We start from the raw sequence: 10,519 nt of genomic DNA, 5'->3' as shown, positions 1-10,519 counted from the left end.
TATCTATTTTTATACAAAAATAATTAATTATATTATTATGATAAACAAAATATCCTATTCCTTTTTTAAAAGGGTTATTAGGATCCCCGAACTATTACCACTACCAAATCGTGGCCCTAGAATTTTTTGACTTGTTAAAAATTCCCCTTGAACTATTCACGTTACTGAAATGTGAGACTTTCGTCCAATTTTGCTAACAGAATGGTGATATGGCGACACTGGAGTGCTGATGTGGATTGCTTCATGAATAATTTAAGAAATAGATAGGATTTTACCCCCCAAAATTTTACCGTTACCAAATTATGGCCCTCGAATTCTAAAATTTAAAATTTAAACAAAATTTTGAATATTAAAAAGAAAATATAAAAAGCATTTAACTAAAAAATTATTTAAATTAAATTAAATCATACAAAATAAAAACTTAAGGAGACATAGCCGACACCAAAGCTGAATGTTGCCAGGGACCCACATGAGCTCAATTTGTCGACGATGTCGCTACCCAACAAACTTTGAGCTCATTCTGACGCATGCCCAACACTGAAGCTAATATTTTGTCACCATCATTTTTTTTAATTTAAATGGTTTTTTTTTCATTTTTTTAATATTCAAAAGATTTTTTAATTTCAAATTTTTAAAATTCAAGGGGCACAATTTGGTAATGGTAATAGCTCGAGGGGCAAAAATCCTATTTATTCTTTATATTATAAATGAGGTATTGGCATGGAAATACCACATCGGCCACCAAATTGCCACATGACCATTATGTTAGCGAAATTTGACGGAAGTCCCACATTTCAGTAACGTGAATAATTCAGAGGGAATTTTTAACAAGTTGAAAAATTCGGGGGGCACGATTTGGATTGGTAATAGTTCGAGGGGAAAATCCTAATAAGCCTTTTTAAAATTATCTATTTTCAAATTCAAATTTAGATACTTACCATAACTTTAAAAATCAATGTCTAAATTTTTTTAATAAAAATATTTAATTTTATAAATATGGTTATAAAAGATGATATTTTGACAATTTGAATTAATTTAACATAATAAATTATTGAAAGATAATAAGATATTTTTGGAAATTTAGTGTGCACCAAGGCAACACTAGGCTGCCAATGTGCACCAAAATCGTTCCACGCAGCCTAAGAGGCAAGCCTTCCTGCCGCGCACACCATGCCACAGTTGCACATCACGCGTGCACATCCAAGCATCAGGCGCGCTTGCTAAGCTCCCGTGCCCGTCTTCCCTAGGCACTGCGCGCATGCCTGGGAGATAACTCCCTACACGCGTGGACATCAGGCTGAGAATCAGCCCCTTTACCCAGGCAAAGTTTTAGGCCAAAAAATGACCAAATTCAATTTCGTGCAATTTTTCAACAAAAATCACATACCAATTATTTTTAAATTGTTTTATACAAAATAAAACAGTAACAAAAAATAAATAACAATCCTAATATAAACAAAATTTTATCAAATACACATAAACATAATATGCTTCATGCTAAAAGAAAAATCAAATCAATTATGCTAAACATATCTCAAAATTCATTAAACATATTCATGCATGAAAATATTGATTACCAAGGCTCTGATGCCAGTTGTTGGGAATACATTTTTCAAGATTATACAATAATTTCACGTATGTTTCATATATTAAACAAATTAACATATTAAACATCCTAGAAACATGTTTCTAATGAATTTAATAAAGTAAATCAAAATGACAGAGTTTAAAAATCTTACTTTTATGCAGTGGATATTAAGACTCCTTCCTTCACCCTTGTTCCTTTCTGTCGCAGAGTAATAACAAGAGAGTGAACTGAATCTTCAAACTACTCACTCTTCCACAATTTTCTTTGATCACCTAGACTAGGTGTAATTCCCTACTTCCTTATAGTCGTTACTATGTGGGTTATAAATGTGCCATTAGCACGCTAATCGAGGTTTTAGGTTAAAAGTGTGACTAAATTGAAATAAAACTTGTTTACTGATATAAATTATAAGGATTTGGACAGTCATTGAAATCATAAACAAAAACTATACATTCAGGATCCCAAAATACTATTTAGAAAATGTATTACAACTCAAAAATATAACCACGGTCGACCTAAGCGACAAAGCAATTCATTACAGTACATTTCCCGAAATAACCCTGGCCGTGGCAGCTAGGTAAGCCGAACATGTACCCGTCGCTCCATGCTCTCCGTACTCATGGTTAGTTAACCTTTCTTTTGCCCTTACCTGCACCATAGAGCACCCGTGAGCCGAAGCCCAGCAAGAAATCTGAATGTAGACAAGGCATAATCCACTCCAATAATAATAGCACAAACATTCAACAGACTAAACACATAGTGGCCTACGCTGAACCATGAGCTTTACCAGGCCCTGGGTTCACAGTCTTCACCGAGTGGGTGGATAAAACATCCTTGGAGGGTATCGCCCCAGCGGCCCGCACTCAGTGTGCTCAACGCTGATCTCAGCCCCTTGCCGTACCCGGCTTCTTTGTCATTCTCGGTCTTCACCGTTCATTCATAAACATGCATAACATAGCATAATATTCACAAATATTCACACATATATTAATGTTGAAACACAAAAAATAGGGCCATGCCCTGCTCTATGGGTACAACAGTTTTCTTACTTGTGTCCTGAGCTGATTGATTACTGCGATCCTGAGTACAGTCCTCTAACCCGAGCCTTGTTGAGAACCTAGTCACAACGCATTCATAATAACCATCCATCAAGCCTTAAACTAATTAATAACACCATAATATTACTCTAGCCTCCGGGACCTTGAATCCTACTAAACCAGGTAGTAGAATCCTTCCCAAGCCTTAACATTTTGGTTCCCGAGCTTAAAACCTTCATTTTCCTTTTTTTTTTCCATTTTGAAGTGTGGCCCGCACCCTAGAGTCGCGACCCGCTACAAGTTAGAAGGCAAAGCCCTCTCTTCTGAAGAGCACGGGTCGCGGGGCATTATACCCTACGCCGCGATGCCGGGGCAAATTTCTAAGGCCCCCAGGCCTAAACGTGCAAACGGGTCATGATGCTTGATGAACAGGGCCGCGATTTGAGCCTTAAAACCTAGAACTCTTACCACTTTTCTGCGTTTTTCCCCGAGCCTAACTCAATAATTCACACCCCAAACATTATTTAAACCCATAATTGAGCCTAGATTCCTTATCCACACAGCCTAGGCATCCAAAAAATCCCACAAAACAATATCATATCCTCATCAATACTCAAAATAAAACTAAAGTTCATTCCCTCATGCAAGCTTTATGTTTAGCAAAATTACATAGAAAAAATTATGTTTAGGCCCTTACCTCTGAGATATGTTTAGCCTTGAGCTAATCCCCAAGCTCAGTCAGTCTAATCTTTCAATTCTTTAGTCTAGAATCCTCAAAATTCATTCAAACTACAAGCACCAAATAGAGAGGGAAAGAGAACCGAGTGAGAGAGAGAGAGAGAGAGTTGAGAGTCCTAGTTTCTATCTTTCCTTAATTTCTAGAAGTGTGTTGTAGCTTAGTTTAACTCTAGCTGCCTAAATCCCAAATATCCAAAATGCCCCTAAGTTCATTCTAAATCCCTTAATGCCTCCAAGGGTAATCCTGTCATTTTCCATATCCTACTAATTCCTCGAGTGTCCCTATAAATTCCCAATTAATCCCCGATACACCTAAACAAACGTTAAATCACTACCCGTTACCCAGTAATTCCCGAACACATACTATATTCCCAAAATACTCCTTGGCTCCGCCCGAGTTGGGTATTCGACCCCGTTGTGACTATTTAGCTAATCCCCTCCCTAAGACTGTCTCGGATCGCACATCGCAAATATATCACCACACTCTTGTGGTATCAACCACAGCATACAAATATATTGCATTCATGCCTTCAACAGGCCAAAATCACAAATATGCCCCTAATTACCAAATTGGGCCCACATGCATATTTAATTCACTTAAACATGCATTTCTAATCACATAATCATTTGATTCACATATTAGCATAATTTAATCAATTATTGCCCTCCCAACATGCTAATCAAGGCCTTAAGCCTTATTAGCAAATTTAGGACGCTACACTAGGGTGGGCAATTCTCCACACATGAGATGAAAAAATATGGACAAGAAGAGAGTGTTTGTTGGGCAGCCAAATTAGGTATTTTGTGTCTAGTTTTTTTTTTCCAGAGAATAAAGGCTCTTAGAAAAAACTTTCTTCGAAGTACCTATTTATGGTATCACTTTAAGGTTAGTTTTATTTAATTAAATAATTAAAATAATAGCTTAAAAATTTCAATATGGTCGAACACCATAGTGTTTGCCAAGCCTTGGGATTTTTTTCATTTAAATCCAAAGCATAAGAGCCTTTAAATTCAAATAGTATTATTTTCTATAATTATATATTAAAACAAAAAAATCCTTATTAATTAATTAATTAAATAAATGTAATATAATATATTATTAAAAACTGATTTGGTACGTTATATACATAGTCTATAAAGTTTTATTAAAAGTTTATATAAATATAATTATAATTATATTTAAAAAATAATTAAATAATTTATTCAAATTAACTAATTATAATTTGAACCTTGATTTATTAATATTTATCAATTTGACACCAATTTGTCATAAATAATAAATTTATCTTTTTTTTCTCTAAATTCCCCACTTAGTAAAATTGTCCAAAATTGACACAAAATAATTTTGACAATCATAATTGATAATTAAATCAATTAATCCAAACTATCTAGATGATTTAATCAAAGGTATTGTGGGGACCATGGACCCATGACTTCAAGCTCCAATAAGTTACCATAAAATTATTATCGAGTAATTTCACTATCTTATTTATTCCTCGTGACTCCACTAAAGACTCAAAATTGCACTCTTGAACTCATAAAACAATTTACACTTAAATTAAATACATTATCCATTGTTACAACCATAATTTTTCATCTAATCCTCTATAGATGATCTACAACTGAGTTGGGTACAAATTACCCCTCATTGTATTTTATCCTTAAATACCACTAAGTTCCTTGTAAATGATATTTATGTGAACTTTAATAACATAAATGAGTACTCAATCATTTAATGTGTTGAACCAAGCTATAAGGTGATCGTCATTTCACTTCTTGATCTAGAAGCTATAGATGGAATATCTGTGATCAACACTCTCACTCAATTATACTACCATGTCCCCAAGATGTAAGTATGGGCTAGTCCGTAGGGTGTTGGTAACGAACAAATTGTAGGACTTGAATAATACAATTAGGTAGAATACTAATCACTCAGAATTGAGATTGAATTGAACTGTGGTCAACTTTATGATATGACTATATTAGATAATAACGATACATTTACTTATCTATCTAAAGTCAATATCGGTCCAGTTCGATGTAGCAAATACATCTGATCTTATATACTTTGCTAATTTCTGGAAAGAATATAACACCACAATGTGTAAGTAGATCATATCGTAGATTGACAAGTCAGTGCAAATCCTATGCACTAATCAATCGTAAGACTAACTTATTTTGAACATATAATCATACTTATATTCCACTGTGATTACGTCACTATAAATATGATTAGCTATATGCTCTTGATTTAATATAAGTTTATATTGAAAAAATAATCATGGAAATAAAACATGTGAGCAACGTGATTGACCAAGTCAAAAAATGATTTCTATTCTTTTGTTGATAATAAAATTAGATTACAAAGAAATTGAGTTTTAAATTGGGCATAAAACCCTAACAAGAGAACCTTCAACCAAGGTTAAAAATAATCATCATGCTGATCTCATTCTAAGAGATTTGGAGGAAAGCACGGTCACAAGGAAAAGGTATGCAAATCTCGTTCATTATGTGTGTTTCACCTCTTCACTTGAACAAAAAAAAAATGTGAAAGAAACTTTGATTGATGAGTCTTGGATTAAATCTATGCAAAAAGAGTTGGAACAATTTTCAAGAAATGATGTGTGGACCCTTGTGCCCAGACCGAATCACACAAATGTCATTGGAACAAAATAGATTTTTAAAAATAAAAGTGATGAATTTGGAACAATTGTAAGAAACAAAGCTAGATTGGTGGCACAAGGATACACTCAAGTTGAAAGTGTGGACTTTGATGAAACATTTGCACCTATTGCTAGACTGGAATCAATTATGTTGTTATTAGTTATTGCATGTATCATGGGTTTGAAATTGCATCAAATGGATGTTAAATCCACTTTCTTGAATGGAATATTGAATGAAGAAGCTTTTGTTGAACAACCTAAGGGATTTTAAGATCCTCATCCTCTAAACCATGTCTTTAAATTAAAAAAGGCGCGAGCATGGTATGAAAGATTGTCATAATTTTTGGTCTCTCATGGTTATCGTAGAGGTGGAGTCCATAAAGCACTTTTCATTAAAAATATCAAGAAAGCCATAATTATTTCTCAAATATAAGTTGATGATATTATGTTTGGCTCTACATATAACTCTGAAGTGCAGGAATTCGTCCAACAATTGAAGGAGGAATTTGAGATGAGTATGGTGGGTGAATTAACTTATTTTTTAGGTTTGCAAGTTAAGCAATCGAAAGATGGTACTTTTATATCTCAGAGTAAGTATGCCAAAAACTTAGTAAAAACGTTTGGGCTTGACAATGAAAAACATACCAAAAATCTCATGGGTACAACAGTCAAATTGAGAAAAGACAAGAATGGAGTTAAGGTAGACCCCACATTATATTGAAGCATGATTAGCATTATTTTGTGTCTCACTGCTAGTCATCCTGATATATGTTATAGTTTTGGGTATGTGCTAGGCACCAAGGAAATCCAATGGAGTCTCATGTGACTGTTGTAAAAAGAATTATTAGACATGTTCACAATACTCTAGAATATAGGATTTGGTACTCTAAAGAAACAAATTCTAATCTTGTGTGTTTTAGTGATGTCGATTGGGTAGGTAATGCAGATGACAGGAAAAGCACAAGTGGAGGGTGTTTCTATCTGGGGAATAACTTGGTGTCATGGCAAAGAAAAGAACTGAACTCCTTATCATTTTCTACTGTTGAGGCTGAGTACATTGCTGATGGAAGTTGTTGTACTTAACTGTTATGGATGAAACAAATGATGGCTGACTATGGGTTTGAATTTGGTACTTTAACTATTTTTTGTGGCAACATCAGTGCAATAAATATTTCTGAAAATCATGTTCAACACTCACGCATAAATCATATTGATATTAGGCATCATTTCATTAGAGAGCTTGTTGAGAATAATACACTAATCTTGGAATACATTAAGACTCACAAGCAAATTGCTGATATTTTTACAAAGTCCCTAGATTTAGTTCGGTTTGATTCCCTCAAGAAATCCTTGGGGGGTTTGTAGCGTGTAATTTTTGTTTTCTTCTTGACCATCCTAGCTGCTTATCAAATATTTGTATATCTGCTAAAAAAAAATTCAAAAAATTTGTGAGTACTTTATGTTAGATTAATTATTTTTGATATATGGCATGCTAAGTTTGTTGGTTTCAAAATGATTATTTCTTCATGATTTATTTTTGGGAAAAACGCCTACTAAGAGTTTATTGAGCAAAATTAACAAAATTTCTTAAGTTTCAGGTTCTTGTGAGATAATAGAGCTACCTATGCCAGTGTGTGAAAGCCAGCTTTGAGTAAGTTGAGCCTGTGTAATTAGACCTATGTAGATGATACACTACCATTGAAAATGGCTACCACTGGTGTAGTGTGACAACGTCTCCATTGGGTACTACATTAAAATGCCAAAATTTCCAACATGGGCAATGACCCTATTTTTACACTTCACACACTAATACTTGTTCTAAATTAAGACAAAGTAAAAATTGTAAGCCTCATCATCTGTGTTAATGTGTTTCCTAAAAATATGTTTTTCCTCTGTGGGGTTTGAAAATCTTGCTTGAATTTATTTTTTCAATTGATTAAGTGTTATTTTTGTCAATATTCTCTCTAAAGTTAAGCTTTGTCTGAATATTAATTGTTTTGTGTTAGAAAAATTACACATGAAAAATAAAAGAAAATTTGGTTGCCCTTTTTGGTTTGGTCACAATTAAGACAAAAGCTTTCCTTTTTTTTTTTCTCTCATAGTCAAAATCGAATAACTACCCATTTTTTTTACCTATACCCCATTCCCACTTTCACTCTTACACTCTCTCACTTTTATTTTTCTTATTTGTTTTTTTTTTCTCTGTTTCTTTCTCTTTACTTCCTAGTGTGCAGGACTCCATGGCTCGAACAAATACAATCGAAGCTCCCAAGCCCTCTGTCAGTCCTGCGAGTTCCTCTGCTCCATCAGCTTTGCCTCCGGTGGCCTTAGGACTTTCCATCAAGACTAGAGCTCGCAAGAATACGTTTTCTATTTCCACAACCTTGCCCTCAGTGCTTCCAACTCTGTCTCCTGCTCCAATGGCCCTGCCCGCACCACCATCTGAATGGGTGGTGCCTTCTGGCACTAACAAGTCCGAGATCGATAGCCCTAATGTGGATCCTAAACCTTCAAAGGCTAGGTCAGCGAAATCAAAAGACTCTGCTGTTATTGCAAAACCCATTCCAGGTCTGTCCCCTGCTTCCCGAACTCGCGTCAAATCTATTGCCTCTAGTTCACTAACACTAGTGAAGAAATGAGCAAAGCATGGAAAAATATCTCATGCAAAGAAGACTCCACTAGCAAAGAAACTCAAAGTCACTCAGTCTCCATATTCTTCATCCGAGTTTGATCCTTCTAACGACCTTCCTAGTAAAGGCGTTGTCCCCACTGATAATCCCATTTCTGAAAGCATTGAGGAGACTAAATCCGACCCAGAACTCGAAGATTTAATTGCCTCTGAAGAAAGGATTGCTAAATCAAAAGAAGGTTCTAATGCATCACAAACTATGCCTTCCAAACAAAAGGGAAAGACGCCCATGACTTTTCCTAGTCCAACAGCTCACAAGGTCTTTTCCAAACTGTTGGTTCAAGTTCATCTTTTGTTCCTCATTCTCATCACATTTGTTATAATGATCATGAAAGGGATATGGTTTATTATGCCAACCGAAAGGTTATTTGTGAAAATAATTTTGACCTTGCTGCTCATAGGGTGTTTGGGGTGATTGGTTAATTGCAAGAAAGAAATTGGTTAGACTCTTTACAGAGATATTATGGGTATGTTGATCATATTGTCAAGGAATTCTATGCTAATATTACTGTGTTGGAAAATATTCAGAGCACCCAACGAAAATGGCATGGTGTGCCCATTGTTTTAGGAACAACAACAATAAAAAAATTTCATCACTCATATAAACAATTTATATGAATAAGAAAACATCCAGAAACATTAACATATAGTATTATTAATCATGCAACATATGTATATATAAAAATACAATATATTTATATATAACATATAAACAAAAAAAATCAAGAACATAAACAATTACCTCTTGAAGCCTATCAAGTGTCTGTGATTCTTTTTGTATATTTTTCGATCTTCCTATCCAAAGCTTTGAGCACTCAAACCTCGATCTTCCAGAATGTTCTCTACAACTCAAGATGTGTGTAGGCACATAGAGAACATGAGTTTTATTTTAGGAATCACAAGTATTTCTCAACACATGAGAACTTGGATTATGGTCTGAGAATGACTAGAATAAAGAAAAAGAAGAAAGAGTTCTTGTCTGACAAAAATTCTGAGAACTATTATGAATTATGTATTGTGTTGTTTTGTTGTGTGTTTTCTCTTCTTCTTCTATATCATATATATAGATATTTATATTACCTTATTATTTCTAATAATAATAGTAATATAATAATAATATCATAGTGATGATAGGATTTGATTTAGGTAAATATTTAACTTACCAAATTTGAAAAAAATATTTTCAAATTATTAAATAATTAAATAAATAAAATAAAAACAACATTGATACAATATTGGTGTAGTCATACATGCATGACATAGTCCTTGCGTGGACTGCAATATCCTTTTCAGGGATATTGTATTTTTATTTTATTTAATTATTTAACTAAAATAAATCTTCCACAAAATAAAGTATTTATCTTTTTAAGGAAAAGATGACAACTATATTTCAAGATTTAAATTTTAAATTGATGATCATCATTATCATCTTCTTTTAAAATTCAATAAATCAAAAAACTATTTTTGACTTGTCAATTTTATTTTCTCACACTCAAATAAAATAATTAATTTCAAAATTTTATTTATTTATTTATATATGAATTTTGAAATTTTACATATTTAAATTAATAATTAATTCCAAATTAATTATTCAACTTCAATTATCATATAATTATATACTTGACCCGAAGAATAAAATTCTTCTTAAATTCTCAAATTACAGTTATACCATTGTATCAACTGTTACCTTGATATGGTGTTGATAGAGCGACCCTAGGGACCTATGGACTTATAATCTCAAGCTCCAATAAATATTACATCATTAATCAAAGCTCTTTGATTAAATAATCATATTTATTAATCG

This window comes from Humulus lupulus, chromosome 7 (assembly GCF_963169125.1).
Source record: "Humulus lupulus chromosome 7, drHumLupu1.1, whole genome shotgun sequence".
Lineage (NCBI taxonomy): Eukaryota > Viridiplantae > Streptophyta > Magnoliopsida > Rosales > Cannabaceae > Humulus > Humulus lupulus.
This window is presented reverse-complemented; position numbering follows the sequence as displayed.